The sequence below is a fragment of the Ranitomeya imitator genome, chromosome 5, assembly GCF_032444005.1.
Source record: "Ranitomeya imitator isolate aRanImi1 chromosome 5, aRanImi1.pri, whole genome shotgun sequence".
NCBI lineage: Eukaryota > Metazoa > Chordata > Amphibia > Anura > Dendrobatidae > Ranitomeya > Ranitomeya imitator.
Genome location: NC_091286.1, coordinates 496599092 through 496620573, shown reverse-complemented (window position 1 = coordinate 496620573; position 21482 = coordinate 496599092).

Genomic DNA, 21482 nt, shown 5'->3' with positions numbered 1-21482 from the left:
TGCGGTCAGGTGACCGGTCACCTGACCGTTCACGTGACCGCGACGTCATCGAAGGTCCTTCACTCTCTGCATTCTCAGGAACGGAGGCAGACGCTTGCAGCGGTGACAGCCAGGGTTCGCCGGAGGGGTGAGTGTTATGGACCTGGTGGTTAGGAGCACCCGGAACGACCTGATGGTTAAACTCACACAGGACAAGCTCTGGGAAGTGGGAGCTCTGCTGACCGCAACCCCTAATCCTATCACACAGCTAGAAATAGCCGTGGAGCGTACCTAACACTGCCTAGACGCCTCTTCACAGCCTAAGAGCTAACTAGCCCTAAAGATAGAAAATAAAGCCTACCTTGCCTCAGAGAAATTCCCCAAAGGAAAAGGCAGCCCCCACATATATTGACTGTGAGTTAAGATGAAAGTCACAAACACAGAAATGAAACAGGTTTCAGCAAAGGGAGGCCAGACTTACTAAACAGACTGAGGATAGGAAAGATATCTTTGCGGTCAGCACAAAAAACTACAAAAAGACCACGCAGAGTGTGCAAAATGACCTCCGTACCGACTCACGGTGCAGAGGTGCCACTCTGCATCCCAGAGCTTCCAGCTAGCAAGGCAAAATCATGATAGCAAGCTGGACAAGGAAACAATGAACAAATAATTAACTAGCAGGGACTTAGCTTCTGCTGGAGTAGACAGGTCACCAGAAAGATCCAAGAGCAACTGAACCAGTACAAGAACATTGACAGCTGGCATGGAGTAACAATCTGAGTGGAGTTAAATAGAGCAGCCAGCCAAAGAATAAACTACGTCACCTGTGGAAGGAATCTCAGAAGCAGCAGCTCCACTCACAGCCACCAGAGGGAGTCCATGGACAGAACTCGCCGAAGTACCATTCAAGACCACAGGAGGGAGTTCGATCACAGAATTCACAACAGTACCCCCCCCTTGAGGAGGGGTCACCGAACCCTCACCAGAGCCCCCAGGCCGATCAGGATGTGCCAAATGAAAGGCACGAACTAGATCGGCAGCATGAACATCAGAGGCAAAAACCCAGGAATTATCTTCCTGACCATAACCCTTCCACTTGACCAGGTACTGGAGTTTCCGTCTCGAAATACGAGAATCCAAAATCTTCTCCACCACATACTCCAACTCCCCCTCGACCAACACCGGGGCAGGAGGATCAACGGAGGGAACCATAGGCACCACGTATCTCCGCAATAACGACCTATGGAACACATTATGGATGGCAAAAGAAGCTGGAAGGGCCAAATGAAATGACACCGGATTGAGAACTTCCGAAATCTTATACGGACCAATGAAATGAGGCTTAAACTTAGGAGAGGAAACCTTCATAGGAACATAACGAGACGACAACCAAAACAAATCCCCAACACGAAGTCGGGGACCAACACAGCGCCGGCGGTTAGCGAAACGTTGAGCCTTCTCCTGGGACAATGTCAAATTGTCCACCACATGAGTCCAAATCTGCTGCAACCTGTCCACCACAGTATCCACACCAGGACAGTCCGAAGGCTCAACCTGCCCTGAAGAGAAACGAGGATGGAAACCAGAATTACAGAAAAAAGGCGAAACCAAAGTAGCCGAGCTGGCCCGATTATTAAGGGCGAACTCAGCCAAAGGCAAGAAGGACACCCAATCATCCTGATCAGCAGAAACAAAGCATCTCAGATATGTTTCCAAAGTCTGATTAGTTCGTTCGGTTTGGCCATTTGTCTGAGGATGGAAAGCCGAAGAAAATGACAAATCAATGCCCATCTTAGCACAAAAGGACCGCCAAAACCTCGAAACAAACTGGGAACCTCTGTCCGAGACGATGTTCTCCCGAATGCCATGCAAACGAACCACATGCTGGAAGAACAATGGCACCAAATCAGAGGAGGAAGGCAATTTAGACAAGGGTACCAAATGGACCATCTTAGAGAAGCGATCACAAACCACCCAAATGACCGACATCCTTTGAGAGACAGGGAGATCTGAAATAAAATCCATGGAAATATGCGTCCAGGGCCTCTTCGGGACCGGCAAGGGCAAAAGCAACCCACTGGCACGAGAACAGCAGGGCTTAGCCCGAGCACAAGTCCCACAGGACTGCACAAAAGAACGCACATCCCGTGAAAAAGAAGGCCACCAAAAGGATCTAGCCACCAAATCTCTGGTACCAAAGCTTCCAGGATGACCAGCCAACACGGAACAATGAACCTCAGAGATAACTCTACTAGTCCATCTATCAGGGACAAACAATTTCTCCGCTGGACAACGGTCAGGTCTATCAGCCTGAAACTTCTGCAGCACCCGCCGCAAATCAGGGGAGATGGCAGACAAAATTACCCCCTCTTTGAGAATACACGCCGGCTCAGGAACACCCGGAGAGTCAGGCACAAAACTCCTTGACAGGGCATCAGCCTTCGCATTCTTAGAGCCCGGAAGGTACGAAACCAGAAAATCAAAATGGGAGAAAAACAGCGACCATCGAGCCTGTCTAGGATTCAACTGTTTGGCAGACTCGTGATAAGTCAAATTCTTGTGATCCGTCAAGACCACCACGCGATGCTTGGCTCCTTCAAGCCAATGTCGCCACTCCTCAAATGCCCACTTCATGGCCAACAACTCTTGATTGCCAACATCATAATTGCGCTCAGCAGGCGAGAATTTTCTAGAAAAGAAGGCACATGGTTTCATCACCGAGCCATCAGAACTTCTTTGCGACAAAACAGCCCCTGCTCCAATCTCAGAAGCATCAACCTCGACCTGAAACGAGAGCGAAACATCTGTCTGGCACAACACAGGGGCAGAAGAAAAACGACGCTTCAACTCTTGAAAATCCTCTACAGCCGCAGAGGACCAATTGACCACATCAGCACCTTTCTTGGTCAAATCAGTCAACGGTTTAGCAACACTAGAAAAATTAGCGATGAAGCGACGGTAAAAATTAGCAAAGCCCAGGAACTTCTGCAGGCTCTTCACAGATGTCGGCTGAGTCCAATCATAAATGGCCTGGACTTTAACAGGGTCCATCTCGATAGTAGAAGGGGAAAAAATGAAACCCAAAAATGAAACCTTCTGAACTCCAAAGAGAAATTTTGACCCCTTCACAAACAAGGAATTCGCACGAAGGACCTGGAACACCATTCTGACCTGCTTCACATGAGACTCCCAATCATCCGAAAAGACCAAAATATCATTCAAATATACAATCATGAATCTATCCAGGTACTCTCGGAAGATGTCATGCATAAAGGACTGAAACACAGATGGAGCATTAGAAAGCCCGAATGGCATAACCAGGTACTCAAAATGGCCCTCGGGCGCATTAAATGCTGTTTTCCATTCATCGCCCTGTTTAATTCGCACAAGATTATACGCCCCTCGAAGATCTATCTTGGTGAACCAACTAGCCCCCTTAATCCGAGCAAACAAATCAGACAGCAGCGGCAAAGGGTACTGAAAGGCGGTAATCAATACAAGGTCTCAAAGAACCATCCTTCTTGGCCACAAAAAAGAACCCTGCTCCCAACGGTGATGACGACGGGCGAATATGACCTTTCTCCAAGGATTCCTTTATATAACTCCGCATAGCGGCATGCTCTGGCACAGATAAATTAAACAGTCGGCCCTTAGGAAACTTACTACCAGGAATCAAATTAATAGCACAATCGCAATCCCTATGAGGAGGTAGGGCACTGGATTTGGGCTCATCAAATACATCCCGGTAATCTGACAAAAACTCAGGGACTTCAGAAGGAGTGGAAGGCGAAATTGACAGCAATGGAACATCACCATGTACCCCCTGACAACCCCAGCCGGACACAGACATAGATTTCCAATCCAATACTGGATTATGGACCTGTAGCCATGGCAACACCAAAAAGCGAATATCCTCCTGATGTGCAGGAGCCATGCACATGGTCAATTGAGTCCAGTACTGAGGCTTATTCTTGGCCAAAGGCGTAGCATCAATTCCTCTCAATGGAATAGGATACTGCAAGGGCTCCAAGAAAAAACCACAGCGCCTGGCAAACTGTTGTGAATTCTGTGGCAGAGCTCCCTCCTGTGGTCACAAGTGGTACTTCGGCTGATTCTCTCTGTGAGCTTCTGTTGGTGGAGGGAAGTGGTACTGCGGCTTCTGAGTTTCCTCCCTCAGGTGATCTGGTGAGGTCGTTAGGTGCTTCTCTACTTAACTCCACCTAATGCTTTGATCCTGGCTTCCTGTCAATGTTCCAGTGTTGGACTTGCTTTTCCCTGGATCATTCCTGTGGCCTGCTGCTCTGCATAGCTAAGTTCTTCTTTGCTATTTGTTTGCTATTTTTTCTGTCCAGCTTGTCTAATTTGTTGCTGGAAGCTCTGGGACGCAAAGGGTGTACCTCCGTGCCGTTAGTTCAGTACGGAGGGTCTTTTTGCCCCCTTTGCGTGGTTTTCTTTAGGGTTTTGTGTAGACCGCAAAGTTACCTTTTCTATCCTCGATCTGTTAAGAAAGTCGGGCCTCACTTTGCTGAATCTATTTCATCTCTACGTTTGTCTTTTCATCTTAACTCACAGTCATTATATGTGGGGGGCTGCCTTTTCCTTTGGGGTATTACTCTGAGGCAAGGTAGGCTTATTTTCTATCTTCAGGCTAGTTAGTTTCTCAGGCTGTGCCGAGTTGCCTAGGCAGAGTTAGGCGCAATCCACGGCTGCCTCTAGTGTTGTTTGGAGAGGATTAGGGATTGCGGTCTGCAGAGTTCCCACGTCTCAGAGCTCGTTCTATGATTTTGGGTTATTGTCAGATCACTGTATGTGCTCTGACCGCTATGTCCATTGTAGTACTGAATTGCCTTTCATAACAGCAAACTCCAAGTCCATCAAATTCAGGGCAGCGCCTGAATCCACAAATGCCATAACAGAATAGGACGACAAAGAGCAAATCAGAGTAACGGACAAAAGAAATTTAGACTGTACCGTACCAATGGTGGCAGATCTAGCGAACCGCTTAGTGCGCTTAGTACAATCGGAGATAGCATGAGTGGAATCACCACAGTAAAAACACAGCCCATTCCGACGTCTGTGTTCTTGCCGTTCAGCTCTGGTCAAAGTCCTATCACATTGCATAGGCTCAGGCCTATGCTCAGAGAATACCGCCAAATGGTGCACAGCTTTGCGCTCACGCAAGCGCCGATCGATCTGAATGGCCAAGGACATAGACTCATTCAGACCAGCAGGCGTGGGAAATCCCACCATGACATCCTTAAGGGCTTCAGAAAGACCCTTTCTGAAAATTGCCGCCAGGGCACACTCATTCCACTGAGTAAGCACAGACCACTTTCTAAACTTCTGACAATACACCTCCGCTTCATCCTGACCCTGACACAAAGCCAGCAAGATTTTCTCTGCCTGATCCACTGAATTTGGTTCATCATAAAGCAATCCAAGCGCCAGAAAAAACGCATCTACATCACGCAATGCAGGATCTCCTGGCGCAAGGGAAAATGCCCAGTCTTGAGAGTCACCACGCAACAAAGAAATAATGATTTTTACTTGTTGAACGGGGTCACCAGAGGAGCGGGGTTTCAAAGCTAGAAACAGTTTACAATTATTTTTGAAATTCAGGAACTTAGATCTATCCCCAGAAAACAAATCAGGAATTGGAATTCTAGGCTCTAACATCGGATTCTGAACCACAAAATCTTGAATGTTTTGTACCCTTGCAGTGAGATGATCCACACACGAGGACAGACCTTGGATGTCCATATCTACACCTGTGTCCTGAACCACCCAGAGGTTAAGGGGAAAAGAAAGACAAAACACACTGCAGAGAAAAAAAAAAGGTCTCAGAACTTCTCTTATCCCTCTATTGAGATGCATTAATACTTTGGGCCAGCTGTACTGTTATGGACCTGGTAGTTAGGAGCACCCGGAACGACCTGATGGTTAAACTCACACAGGACAAGCTCTAGAAAGTGGGAGCTCTGCTGACCGCAACCCCTAATCCTATCACACAACTAGAAATAGCCGTAAGGCGTACCTAACACTGCCTAGACGCCTCTTCACAGCCGAAGAGCTAACTAGCCCTAAAGATAGAAAATAAAGCCTACCTTGCCTCAGAGAAATTCCCCAAAGGAAAAGGCAGCCCCCACATATATTGACTGTGAGTTAAGATGAAAGTCACAAACACAGAAATGAAACAGGTTTCAGCAAAGGGAGGCCAGACTTACTAAACAGACTGAGGATAGGAAAGGTATCTTTGCGGTCAGCACAAAAAACTACAAAAAGACCACGCAGAGTGTGCAAAAAGACCTCCGTACCGACTCACGGTGCAGAGGTGCCACTCTGCATCCCAGAGCTTCCAGCTAGCAAGGCAAAATCATGATAGCAAGCTGGACAAGGAAACAATGAACAAATAATTAACTAGCAGGGACTTAGCTTCTGCTGGAGTAGACAGGTCACCTGAAAGATCCAAGAGCAACTGAACCAGTACAAGAACATTGACAGCTGGCATGGAGTAACGATCTGAGTGGAGTTAAATAGAGCAGCCAGCCAAAGAATAAACTACGTCACCTGTGGAAGGAATCTCAGAAGCAGCAGCTCCACTCACAGCCACCAGAGGGAGTCCATGGACAGAACTCGCCGAAGTACCATTCATGACCACAGGAGGGAGTTCGATCACAGAATTCACAACAGGTGAGTATATCCATATTTTTTATTCTTTATTTTTTACATGAATATGGATCCCAGGGCCTGAAGGAGAGTCTCCTCTCCTCCATACCCTGGGAACCATACGCACCACACACGCCGAAGATGACTGGGAACTTATAGGAACTTCCGATTCCGATTTCCGATATCACAAAAATATCGGAACTCGGTATCGGAATTCTGATACAACAAATATCGGCCGATACCCGATACTTGCAGTATCGGAATGCTCAACACTAATCACGACAGCACATCGTCCTGCCGAAATAGGATGTGTGCTGCCAAGAACATTGGCAGCCTAGAATAATCTATAAGCCTATAAAATGATCTAAGGTTGGCCTTTCTAAAAACAGGCTATCTAACGATTGCCAATCAGCAAACAAGTAGCCGATTGTTGGTGGTTTACCTTTGCAAGTTGAAAGATGTAAACCTGCACTAAGAATGAAATAACCTCAGTTTTGGCTGAGTGGTGTAGGTTGTCTCTTGCAGAGGGATAATAGTACAAGGAAAACACAAAGAAAAATAGAGCAAAATTCTCCCAGATAAAAGGTAACAAAGTTTATTCAAAAAACATATTTTAACACAGAAAAAAGTAACAATAATCAAATTGCAGAGAAAGTGGATAGTTTAGAAACAGGTGTAAAGCAAAAGAATTTACTGGATGGGAAGACACCCATCTGATCATTTCTGGTAGTGAAAATACAATTCTCCATTGTTGGTTCCTCACTTGTGTCTCTTAATACCACTTATCTTCTTTGTACTACTTTATTTATTTGCATATGAGGCATGTAGTGATTGTTTCTTCACGGAGACATGCACATCTGTGGGAGCATTAACTCTATAGGCTCTTTGTGTTTTCATTAAATATGGGAGTGTCCTGTGCTACTTTTGCCCCCTCCACCACTAGGTATAGGGTCTGACGGATCATTATTATGTATTCTGTTCTAAGGATTTCGCTTATATTGGATAATAGTATAAGACCTGTTTTTTCACGTTTTCGGCCCTTATATTAAGTAAAAGATGATAATGATAATGCTTACTAAAAGACAGTTAAATACCTCCGACTTTGTGACAACAGCTTGAGAAATGCCAATGTCCGTGAGGTCCGGGTGTGGAGAAACTCTTCTAGAGTGCACAGAGCCTGACCTCAACCTCATTGAACAAGCAAAATTCCCACAGACTCATTCCCCAATCTTATAGAAAAAAAGTTTCACGGAAAAGTAGAGGCTTGTGTGGCCACAAAAAAAAGGCTTGAATGTCCTACAAGCTCATAGGTGTAATAGTCAGTTGTACACATAATTTTGGCCATACAGTATACGTAACTTTACTGGAAAATTGAAACTAACAAATTATTTTTGTACATATAACTACTGAAATATGTTTCGTATTATGGAATGGCATTTGTCTGGAAGGGACTAAGTAAATGTAAATACTTTGCTTTGCTTTAGATGCTTTCTTTTTATGGGACCTGCTCTTGTTTTTGATAAGTAAATTACATTTGTCATACAAACTGTTTATATGGCCGTGTGAATACAGTCCGGACCTCGGTCTTATTAATATACAAATGTGTTATGCAAATAGGACGTTTTATGTATTTTTCTTGCAGAGCATAAAACTTTCTTGCATGGCTGAAGAATAATTTTGATGACTGAGTTCAAATAAAAATGATTCTTCTCATATATTAGAGTGTATCTAATGGAAGGCTAAAATGTTACTGCAAGTCTAGAGCTAATTTCAGTGGCATCTGCTACCTTGACACCAACAATTTCACTTCCGTGATTTTTTTTCTACAACCAGGGCATATAATAGGAATAAACAAGTATCTGAAGCACATTTTGATGTCTTTTTCAACATATCTACCACTGTGATTCACTACTACTCTGATCTATACATCTATGCAGCTGCTGTACAGTATTTATCCTGACTTTCTTAAGGCCTGAGCTACAAGAAGACTTTGGTAGCAACTAGTGTTGAGCGATACCTTCCGATATCGGAAAGTATCGGTATCGGTTTGGATCGGCCGATATTCAAAAAATATCGGATATCGCCGATACCGATACCCGATCCTAATGCAAGTCAATGGGACCAAAATATCGGAATTAAAATAAACCCTTTCTTTCCTTGTAGGTTCATTCTACATGAAGGAAAACAACTAAGAATAATGTAGGATGTATGGGGGAGGTGGCGGAGACATTAAAGGCAATGAGGATTAGTCCAATCAAATAGAATAGCATGATTTTTTTTTTTTTTAAAGACGTTCGGATTGAAAAAGATATTGACTATGTAAATTTTTTTTTATTTTGTCAGATATTGATGTTTCACTATTCCACGACCTTCCCCTTCTTTTTTTTCCCTTTCCCACACTTTCATCTTCATCATCATCAGCATCTTTGACATCAACTTCTTCACCTTATTCATCTTCTTCTTCATCTTCTACCTATTTTTTTTTTTTATTACATTCTTCATATTCATTTTCTTCAACTATTATTATTCTTCCTATTCTACATATTCTTTTTATTCCACTGTTATTATTCTTCCTATTCTACTTCTTCATCATATTCTCATTTGTGACAGGCATTCCCGTAGTTGTTATCTATAAAAGTTGGAAGATTACACCTTCCGTTCTGCCAGTCACAAAAGTTACATTTGTCCGCGTTCAGTTTGGCCTGCAGCATCAGGCTTTATCCAGGGGCACCACGAGGAGGAACGGACTCACCCCCATACACTGCTTAGTCTTCTTCTGCATATAATTTAGATAATATCTTTTGCTCTGATATTAAGTGTTATGCTTAATGTTCTTCTGCTCTTTGTTCTGCAGCCTCTTGTTCTTCTGCTTCTCGGTCTTCCATGTCGTCGTCTCCAGGGTCGTCGTCTTCAGTGTCGTCATCTCCGCCGTCGTCGTCTCCGCCGTCGTCATCTCCGTCGTCGTCTCCGCCGTCGTCGTCGTCGTCATCGGGGTGGTCTTCCGGGTCGTCGTCGTCATCGGGGTGGTCTTCCGGGTCGTCGACTTTAGGGTCTTCAACTTGGAAATGTAGCAGAAGGTACAAGAAGGCTGAGAAAATGCCAAGAACCAGCTGATGGAACTGGAACTCGGATGGCTACCCGAAGGTTCAAGAGCCTATGGAACTACCGAGGACCAGCTGATGTTACTGGAACCCGGTTACTAAGCAGGAGGTACCCGTGCTAAAAAGCACTACCAAGGACCGCCTGACGTTGGCGGAACTCGGATACCCAGAAGGAGGCACCTAAGCCAAAGGCTCTGCCCGGAACCAGCTGACGTTACTGGAACCAGGATGGGGAGCAGAAGGTACAAGAGCAAAAGACACTGCCGAGAACCAGCTGACGGTACTGGAACCCGGATGGGTAGCCGAAGGTCCAAGAGCCAATGGAACTACCGAGGACCAGCTGACGTTACTGGAACCCGGTTACTAAGCAGGAGGTACCCGTGCCTGAAAGCACTACCAAGGACCACCTGACGTTGGTGGAACTTGGATACCCAGAAGGAGGCACCTAAGCCAAAGGCTCTGCCCGGAACCAGCTGACGTTACTGGAATCAGGATGGGGAGCAGAAGGTACAAGAGCAAAAGACACTGCCTAGAACCAGCTGACGGTGCTGGAACCAGGTGGTGGACCCGAAGGCCCACAGGAGAGGAGAGAACAGCTAGGCCGCGAGGCAGCCGCAGTTACCGAACCCCAACAGTCCTACAGGCGGAGCTGGGCCTACTGGCACTACAGAACCAGCCTTGACTACCAGTTCACGCAGCCCACATAGGAAGCTCCTAAACTGGAGGCACCCTGGAGTTGGCTAACTCGACCGCACCACGACGGGGCAAGCATAGGCGTCTCAGTGAAGTTGACACAACCCGGAAACAGCTGACGGTGCTGAAACCAGGCTTGGCACGAGGGAGTACCTGTGACAAGAACACTGCCGAGAACCAGCTGGCGGTGCTGGAATCCGGATGCGTTGCCCCAGTGTGCAAGAGCCAATGGCACGACCGAGGACCAGCTGACGGTGCTGGAACCCGGTTACTAAGCTGTAGGTGCCCGCGCTTAAAAGCACTACCAAGGACCGCCTGGCGTTGGCGGAACTCGGTTACCCAGGAGGAGGCACCTAAGCCAAAGGCTCGGCCCGGAACCAGCTGACGGTGCTGGAACCAGGTGGTGGACCCGAAGGTCCACAGGAGAGGAGAGAACAGCTAGGCCGCGAGGCAGCCGCAGTTACCGAACCCCAACAGTCCTACAGGGGGAGCTGGGCCTACTGGCACTACAGAACCAGCCTTGACTACGAGTTCACGCAGCCCACATAGGAAGCTCCTAAACTGGAGGCACCCTGGAGTTGGCTAACTCGACCGCACCATGACGGGGCAAGCATAGGCGTCTCAGTGAAGTTGACACAACCCGGAAACAGCTGACGGTGCTGAAACCAGGCTTGGCACGAGGGAGTACCTGTGACAAGAACACTGCCGAGAACCAGCTGGCGGTGCTGGAACCCAGATGCGTTGCCCCAGTGTGCAAGAGCCAATGGCACGACCGAGGACCAGCTGACGGTGCTGGAACCCGGTTACTAAGCTGTAGGTGCCCGCGCTTAAAAGCACTACCAAGGACCGCCTGGCGTTGGCGGAACTCGGATACCCAGGAGGAGGCACCTAAGCCAAAGGCTCGGCCCGGAACCAGCTGACGGTGCTGGAACCAGGTGGTGGACCCGAAGGTCCACAGGAGAGGAGAGAACAGCTAGGCCGCGAGGCAGCCGCAGTTACCGAACCCCAACAGTCCTACAGGGGGAGCTGGGCCTACTGGCACTACAGAACCAGCCTTGACTACCAGTTCACGCAGCCCACATAGGAAGCTCTTAAACTGGAGGCACCCTGGAGTTGGCTAACTCGACCGCACCACGACGGGGCAAGCATAGGCGTCTCAGTGAAGTTGACACAACCCGGAAACAGCTGACGGTGCTGAAACCAGGCTTGGCACGAGGGAGTACCTGTGACAAGAACACTGCCGAGAACCAGCTGGCGGTGCTGGAACCCGGATGCGTTGCCCCAGTGTGCAAGAGCCAATGGCACGACCGAGGACCAGCTGACGGTGCTGGAACCCGGTTACTAAGCTGTAGGTGCCCGCGCTTAAAAGCACTACCAAGGACCGCCTGGCGTTGGCGGAACTCGGATACCCAGGAGGAGGCACCTAAGCCAAAGGCTCGGCCCGGAACCAGCTGACGGTGCTGGAACCAGGTGGTGGACCCGAAGGTCCACAGGAGAGGAGAGAACAGCTAGGCTGCGAGGCAGCCGCAGTTACCGAACCCCAACAGTCCTACAGGGGGAGCTGGGCCTACTGGCACTACAGAACCAGCCTTGACTACCAGTTCACGCAGCCCACATAGGAAGCTCCTAAACTGGAGGCACCCTGGAGTTGGCTAACTCGACCGCACCACGACGGGGCAAGCATAGGCGTCTCAGTGAAGTTGACACAACCCGGAAACAGCTGACGGTGCTGAAACCAGGCTTGGCACGAGGGAGTACCTGTGACAAGAACACTGCCGAGAACCAGCTGGCGGTGCTGGAACCCGGATGCGTTGCCCCAGTGTGCAAGAGCCAATGGCACGACCGAGGACCAGCTGACGGTGCTGGAACCCGGTTACTAAGCTGTAGGTGCCCGCGCTTAAAAGCACTACCAAGGACCGCCTGGCGTTGGCGGAACTCGGATACCCAGGAGGAGGCACCTAAGCCAAAGGCTCGGCCCGGAACCAGCTGACGGTGCTGGAACCAGGTGGTGGACCCGAAGGTCCACAGGAGAGGAGAGAACAGCTAGGCCGCGAGGCAGCCGCAGTTACCGAACCCCAACAGTCCTACAGGGGGAGCTGGGCCTACTGGCACTACAGAACCAGCCTTGACTACCAGTTCACGCAGCCCACATAGGAAGCTCCTAAACTGGAGGCACCCTGGAGTTGGCTAACTCGACCGCACCACGACGGGGCAAGCATAGGCGTCTCAGTGAAGCTGACACAACCCGGAAACAGCTGACGGTGCTGAAACCAGGCTTGGCACGAGGGAGTACCTGTGACAAGAACACTGCCGAGAACCAGCTGGCGGTGCTGGAACCCGGATGCGTTGCCCCAGTGTGCAAGAGCCAATGGCACGACCGAGGACCAGCTGACGGTGCTGGAACCCGGTTACTAAGCTGTAGGTGCCCGCGCTTAAAAGCACTACCAAGGACCGCCTGGCGTTGGCGGAACTCGGATACCCAGGAGGAGGCACCTAAGCCAAAGGCTCGGCCCGGAACCAGCTGACGGTGCTGGAACCAGGTGGTGGACCCGAAGGTCCACAGGAGAGGAGAGAACAGCTAGGCCGCGAGGCAGCCGCAGTTACCGAACCCCAACAGTCCTACAGGGGGAGCTGGGCCTACTGGCACTACAGAACCAGCCTTGACTACCAGTTCACGCAGCCCACATAGGAAGCTCTTAAACTGGAGGCACCCTGGAGTTGGCTAACTCGACCGCACCACGACGGGGCAAGCATAGGTGTCTCAGTGAAGTTGACACAACCCGGAAACAGCTGACGGTGCTGAAACCAGGCTTGGCACGAGGGAGTACCTGTGACAAGAACACTGCCGAGAACCAGCTGGCGGTGCTGGAACCCGGATGCGTTGCCCCAGTGTGCAAGAGCCAATGGCACGACCGAGGACCAGCTGACGGTGCTGGAACCCGGTTACTAAGCTGTAGGTGCCCGCGCTTAAAAGCACTACCAAGGACCGCCTGGCGTTGGCGGAACTCGGATACCCAGGAGGAGGCACCTAAGCCAAAGGCTCGGCCCGGAACCAGCTGACGGTGCTGGAACCAGGTGGTGGACCCGAAGGTCCACAGGAGAGGAGAGAACAGCTAGGCCGCGAGGCAGCCGCAGTTACCGAACCCCAACAGTCCTACAGGGGGAGCTGGGCCTACTGGCACTACAGAACCAGCCTTGACTACCAGTTCACGCAGCCCACATAGGAAGCTCCTAAACTGGAGGCACCCTGGAGTTGGCTAACTCGACCGCACCACGACGGGGCAAGCATAGGCGTCTCAGTGAAGCTGACACAACCCGGAAACAGCTGACGGTGCTGAAACCAGGCTTGGCACGAGGGAGTACCTGTGACAAGAACACTGCCGAGAACCAGCTGGCGGTGCTGGAACCCGGATGCGTTGCCCCAGTGTGCAAGAGCCAATGGCACGACCGAGGACCAGCTGACGGTGCTGGAACCCGGTTACTAAGCTGTAGGTGCCCGCGCTTAAAAGCACTACCAAGGACCGCCTGGCGTTGGCGGAACTCGGATACCCAGGAGGAGGCACCTAAGCCAAAGGCTCGGCCCGGAACCAGCTGACGGTGCTGGAACCAGGTGGTGGACCCGAAGGTCCACAGGAGAGGAGATAACAGCTAGGCCGCGAGGCAGCCGCAGTTACCGAACCCCAACAGTCCTACAGGGGGAGCTGGGCCTACTGGCACTACAGAACCAGCCTTGACTACCAGTTCACGCAGCCCACATAGGAAGCTCCTAAACTGGAGGCACCCTGGAGTTGGCTAACTCGACCGCACCACGACGGGGCAAGCATAGGCGTCTCAGTGAAGTTGACACAACCCGGAAACAGCTGACGGTGCTGAAACCAGGCTTGGCACGAGGGAGTACCTGTGACAAGAACACTGCCGAGAACCAGCTGGCGGTGCTGGAACCCAGATGCGTTGCCCCAGTGTGCAAGAGCCAATGGCACGACCGAGGACCAGCTGACGGTGCTGGAACCCGGTTACTAAGCTGTAGGTGCCCGCGCTTAAAAGCACTACCAAGGACCGCCTGGCGTTGGCGGAACTCGGATACCCAGGAGGAGGCACCTAAGCCAAAGGCTCGGCCCGGAACCAGCTGACGGTGCTGGAACCAGGTGGTGGACCCGAAGGTCCACAGGAGAGGAGAGAACAGCTAGGCCGCGAGGCAGCCGCAGTTACCGAACCCCAACAGTCCTACAGGGGGAGCTGGGCCTACTGGCACTACAGAACCAGCCTTGACTACCAGTTCACGCAGCCCACATAGGAAGCTCCTAAACTGGAGGCACCCTGGAGTTGGCTAACTCGACCGCACCACGACGGGGCAAGCATAGGCGTCTCAGTGAAGTTGACACAACCCGGAAACAGCTGACGGTGCTGAAACCAGGCTTGGCACGAGGGAGTACCTGTGACAAGAACACTGCCGAGAACCAGCTGGCGGTGCTGGAACCCAGATGCGTTGCCTTGCCTATTAAAGATTGTCTTCCTAGAGCCCCAACTAGCGGTGTTGGAGCAAAGGGTAAGCAGGGGGAGATGAGTGTAGGCCGAAGCCTGCACTGGAGGCAGCTTTGTGTCTGCGTTGCGTTTGCAGGACACTTTGCCGGCTACACACTGGGGGAACAGCTGGCGTTGCTGAACCCCACTAACACAATGGCGTGTGTTTTTCTCTGTGCAGCTAGCACTTGCGGGCAAAAACTAGCGATGTTAGAGCCCGTGTTGAAGCAGGAGGAGGAGGAGAGGAGCAGAGTGTAGGCCGAAGCCTAGTTGAACCAATTTCAAAGGAAACCTTTAACCCCCCCCCTCAGGTGTTACAAAGTACAAGAGACACACCTTGTGCAGTATTAATGCTGCACAAGTGAAAGGTTGCTCTATTAATTTGTCTACTTGCACACGCTGAATGAAAGACATACACAATTTACCCCATTCTACAGTCAAACTGTAGTGGATGCGTGACTTGGTTTTTTGATGAGACGCAGCACAGGTGTCCAAAATAACGCCTTGGTGCTTGGCGCAGCTTCCTGAGCGTTGTTATTTGCTGTACAGGAGTCTGCGCTCTTGTGTTATCCCTTGGCAATGCCCTGTTAGCGCTGCCCATCTTATGACATCATTTCATGTTGGCCGGTGCGGTTAACGATGGCCATAAATCCCAGACCCACAGTGTCTTTTCATAAAGCCACACTGCGGTGCTGGGATTCGTGGCCTTGAGCAGTAAATATTTTGGCCGCTCACACACGTCCTTACACCTGCTTCAGACTGGGCGGCCTCTGCTGATCCCTTCTCGCATGCCGCGGCCATGAGGCTGCACAGTCTGAAGAAGGCGGAAGGAGATGAGTTAAGACAGGCGAAGATATGCACTGCTCGTGCCCATCAATCACACCCTCGCAGTCAAAATAATTAAGACAACGAGGAGCATTTTATTCAGGCAGGGCGGACGAACAGGCGCAAGTAGCCAACCAATGATGTCAGAAGACGGGAAGCGCTACCAAGGGGGGTGCTGCGTATCATTAGAAAGGAAAGTCACACCTCAGGGACAGTGGAATGGTCTCAAAGAGACACATTTTGTACGTGTTGAGTTCCACGTGGGCAAGGAGAAAACATCAGCCACCTTGTACAAATGCAGCAGTACTGCTGTACAAGGTGGCTGTTATACATAGAAACACCTGGGGGTGGGGGCCAGGCTCCCTTCAATTTCAGTTCATGTGCCTGCGTGGCGTTTGCAGGTCACGTTGCAAGCTTCACAGCAGGGGAACAGCTGGCGTTGCTGAACCCCACTAACACATTGGCTGGTGTTTTTCTCTGTGCAGATCGCATGTCCGGGCAAAAACTGGCGGTGTTTGAGCCCAGGGTCAGCAGGAGGAGGAGAGGAGCAAAGTGTAGGCCGAAGCCTGCACTGGTGGCAGCTTTTGGTCGGTTGTGCCAGCGTGGCTTGTGCTGGACACGATGCCGGCTACACAGCGGGGGAACAGCTGGCGGTGCTGAACCCCACTAACACATTGGCTGGTGTTTTTCTCTGTGCAGCTAGCATTTCCGGGCAAAAACTAGCGGTGTTTGAGCCCAGGGTCAGCAGGAGGAGGAGAGGAGCAAAGTGTAGGCCGAAGCCTGCACTGGTGGCAGCTTTTGGTCGGTTGTGCCAGCGTGGCTTGTGCTGGACACGATGCCGGCTACACAGCGGGGGAACAGCTGGCGGTGCTGAACCCCACTAACACATTGGCTGGTGTTTTTCTCTGTGCAGCTAGCATTTCCGGGCAAAAACTAGCGGTGTTTGAGCCCAGGGTCAGCAGGAGGAGGAGAGGAGCAAAGTGTAGGCCGAAGCCTGCACTGGTGGCAGCTTTTGGTCGGTTGTGCCAGCGTGGCTTTTGCTGGACACGATGCCGGCTACACAGCGGGGGAACAGCTGGCGGTGCTGAACCCCACTAACACATTGGCTGGTGTTTTTCTCTGTGCAGCTAGCATTTCCGGGCAAAAACTAGCGTTGTTAGAGCCCAGGGTCAGCAGGAGGAGGAGAGGAGCAGAGTGTAGGCCGAAGCCTAGTTGAACCAATTTCAAAGGTTACCTTTAACCCCCCCTCAGGTGTTACAAAGTACAAGAGCCACTCCTTCTGCAGCATTAATGCTGCACAAGTAAAAGGTTGCTCTATTAATTTGTCTACTTGCACAAGCTGAATGCAACACGTACACTATTTAGCCCATTATACTGTTAAACAGTAGTGGAGGCGTGACTTGTCTTTTTAAAGAAAAGCAGCACAGGTGTCGAAAACAACACCTTTTTGCATGGGCGCAGCTTCCTGAGCGTTGTTAGTTGCTGTACAGGAGTCTGCGCTCTTGTGATCCTTTGGCCATGCGCTGTGAGCGCTTCCTGTCTTATGACCTCATTTCATGTTGGCCGTTGCGGTTAGCGATGGACATGAATCCCAGACCCACAGTGTGTTTTTAAAAAATCACACTGCGGTGCTGGGATTCGTGCCCTGGTGCACTAAATATGTTTGCCGCTCACACATGTCCTTACACCTGCTTCAGACTGGGCGGCCTCATCTGATCCCTTATCGCATGCCGCGGCCATGAGGACACCCAGTCTGAAGAAGGCGGAAGGAGGTGACTTAAAACAGGCGAACATATGCACTGCACATGCCCATCAATAACACCCTCGCATCCAAAATATGAGACAACGAGGGGCGTTGTGTCGGGCAGGGCGGACGCACAGGCACAGGCAGCCAACCAATGATGTCAGAAGACGGGCAGCGCTAACAATGGGGGTGCTGCGTGTCATTAAAAAGGAAAGTCACACCTCAGTGACATTAGCATTGGTCTCTAATGAGACACATTTTGTACGTGTTGAGTTCCACGTGGGCAAGGAGAAAACATCAGCCACCTTGTACAAATGCAGCAGTACTGCTGTACAAGGTGGCTGTTATACATAGAAACACCTGTGGGTGGGGGGCAGGCTCCCTTCAATTTCAGTTCATGTGCCTGCGTGGCGTTTGCAGGTCACGTTGCAAGCTACACAGCAGGGGAACAGCTGGCGGTGCTGAACCCCACTAACACATTGGCTGGTGTTTTTCTCTGTGCAGCTAGCATGTCCGGGCAGAAACTGGCGTTGTTTAAGCCCAGGGTCAGCAGGAGGAGGAGAGGAGCAAAGTGTAGGCCGAAGCCTGCACTGGTGGCAGCTTTTGTTCTGTTGTGCCAGCGTGGCTTGTGCTGGACACGTTGCCGACTACACAGCAGGGGAACAGCTGGCGTTGCTGAACCCCACTAACACATTGGCTGGTGTTTTTCTCTGTGCAGCTAGCAGTTCCGGGCAAAAACTAGCGGTGTTTGAGCCCAGGGTCAGCAGGAGGAGTAGAGGAGCAGAGTGTAGGCCGAAGCCTAGTTGAACCAATTTCAAAGGTTACCTTTAACCCCCCCCTCAGGTGTTGCAAGGTACAAGAGCCACACCTTGAACAGCATTAATGATGCACAAGTCAAAGGTTGCTCTATTTAATTTTGCTCCTTGCACACGCTGAATTAAACACGTACACTATTTAGCCCATTATACTGTCAAACAGTAGTGGAGGCGTGACTACTAGTCTTTTTAAGGTGACGCAGCACAGGTGTACAAATTTACACCTAGGTGCTGTGCGCAGATTCCTTACCGTTGTTATTTGCAGTACAGGAAACTGCGCTCTTGTGTTATCCCTTGGCAATACCCTGTTAGTGCAGGCCGTCTCATGACCTCATTTCATGTTGGCCGGTGCGGTTAACGATGGCCATAAATCCCAGACCCACAGTGGCTTTTCCTAAAGTCACACTGCGGTGCTGGGATTCGTGGCCTTGTGCAGTAAATATGTTCGCCGCTCACACATGTCCTTACACCTGCTTCAGACTGGGCGGCCTCAGCTGATCCCTTATCGCATGCCGCGGCCATGAGGCCGCACAGTCAGAAGAAGGCGGAAGGAGGGGAGTGAAGACAGGGGAACATATGCACTGCTCGTGCCCATCAATCACACCCTCGCAGTCAAAATATATGAGACAACGGGGGGCGTTGTGTCGGGCAGGGGGGACGCACAGGCACAGCCAGCCAACCAATGATGTCAGGAGACGGGCAGCGCTAACAATGGGGGTGCTGCGTGTCATTAAAAAGGAAAGTCACACCTCAGGGACATTGTAATGGTCTGTAATGAGACACATTTTGTACTTGTTGAGTTCCACGTGTGCAAGGAGAAAAAGTCAGCCACCTTGTACAAATACAGCAGTACTGCTGTACAAGGTGGCTGTTATACATAGAAACACCTGGGGGGTGGGGGGCAGGCTCCCTTCAATTTCAGTTCATGTGCCTGCGTGGCGTTTGCAGGACACGTTGCCAGCTACACAGCAGGGGAACAGCTGGCGGTGCTGAACCCCACTAACACATTGGCTGGTGTTTTTCTCTGTGCAGCTAGCATGTCCGGGCAGAAACTGGCGGTGTTTGAGCCCAGGGTCAGCAGGAGAGGAGCAGAGTGTAGGCCGAAGCCTAGTTGAACCAATTTCAACGGTTACCTTTAACCCCCCCTCAGGTGTTGCAAGGTACAAGAGCCACACCTTGTGCAGCATTAATGCTGCACAAGTAAAAGGTTGCTCTATTTGTTTTGCTCCTTGCACACGCTGACGAAAACACGTACCCTATTTCGCCCATTATACTGTCAAACAGTTGTGGAGGCGTGACTTGTCTTTTTAAGGAGACGCAGCACAGGTGTCAAAATTTGCACCTAGGTACTGGGCGCAGATTCCTGAGCGTTGTTATTTGCTGTACAGGAGTCTGCGCTATTGTGATCCCTTGGCCATGCGCTGTGAGCGCTTCCTGTCTTCTGACCTCATTTCATGTCGGCCGTTGCGGTTAGCGATGGACATGAATCCCAGACCCACAGTGTGTTTTCAAAAAATCACACTGCGTGGCTGGGATTCGTGGCCTTGTGCAGTAAATAGGTTTGCCGCTTACACATGTCCTTACACCTGCTCCAGACTGGGCGGCCTCAGCTGATCCCTTATCGCCTACCACGGCCAGGAGGCCGCACAGTCTGAAGAAGGCGGAAGGAGATGAGTTAAGACAGGCGAACATATGCACTGCTCGTGCCCATAAACCACACCCTCGCTGACAAAATAAATATGACAACGAGGGGCGTTGTTTCTAGCAGGGCGGATGCACAGGCGCAGCCAGCTAACCATGATGACAAAAGACGGGAAACGCTACCAAGGGGGGTGCTGCGTATCATTAGAAAGGAAAGTCACACCTCAGGGACAGTGGAATGGTCTCAATGAGACACATTTTGTACGTGTTGAGTTCCACGTGGGCAAGGAGAAAAAGTCAGCCACCTTGTACAAATGCAGCAGTACTGCTGTACTAGGTGGCTGTTATACATAGAAACACCTGGGGGGGTGGGGCCAGGTTCCCTTTAATTTCAGTTCCTGTGCCTGCATGGCGTTTGCAGGTCACGTTGCCGGCTACACAGCAGGGGAACAGCTGGCGTTGCTGAACCCCACTAACACATTGGCTGGTGTTTTTCTCTGTGCAGCTAGCACTTCCCGGCAAAAACTAGCGGTGTTTGAGCCCAGGGTCAGCAGGAGGAGGAGAGGAGCAGAGTGTAGGCCGAAGCCTGCACTGGTGGCAGCTTTTGTTCTGTTGTGCCAGCATGGCTTGTGCTGGACACGTTGCCGACTACACAGCAGGGGAACAGCTGGCGGTGCTGAACCCCACTGACACATCACCTAGTGTTTTTTCTGTGTAGACAACACTTCCAGGTGGCAACTGACAGTGTTGAAACCCAGGGAATCAAAGAGGAGCAGAGTGTAGGCCGAAGCCTGCAGTGGAGCAAGTTGAAATGGAACCTTTAACCCCCCCCCCCAGGCATTTGTTGCTGAAAGAGCCATCTTGTACAGCAGTAATACTGCACATGGAAAATGGTGGCTCCGAAAATTATGCTCCTTGCAAACGCTGAAGTACACACTCATATAATGTGTCCCCTCACACCGTCAAACCATCCCGGAAGTGGGACTTTCCTTTGTAATGTGACACAGCACAGCCGTCATTCCAACCCCCTTGGTGCCGGGCGCCACCTCCTCAACGTTGTTTGGTTCTGTCACGGAGCCCGTGCTGTAATGTTATCCCTTGGCCATGCACAGTTAGCGGTGCCCGTCTTCTGACATCATGTAGGTGTCAGGCTGGCAGTGCCTGTGCGTCCAAGCTGCCCGAGATCCAACCTTGCAGTGTCATCTAATGTAGTCCCACTGCGGGCCAGGGATCCATGGGCATGCGCAGTGCATATCATCGCCTCTCACTCACCTCCTTCCTGCTTCTTCAGACTGTGCGGCGTCACGGCCGTGGCATGCTATTAGGGATCAGCTGACGCCGCCTAGTCTGAAGAAGCGTGAAGAAGGGGAGTGAGAGGCTAGTATATGCACTGCGCATGGCCATGGATACCAGGCCCACTGTGGGATCACATTAGACGACACTGCGAGGTGTGATTTCGGGCAGCGTGGACGCACAGGCGCAGCCAGGACGACAACA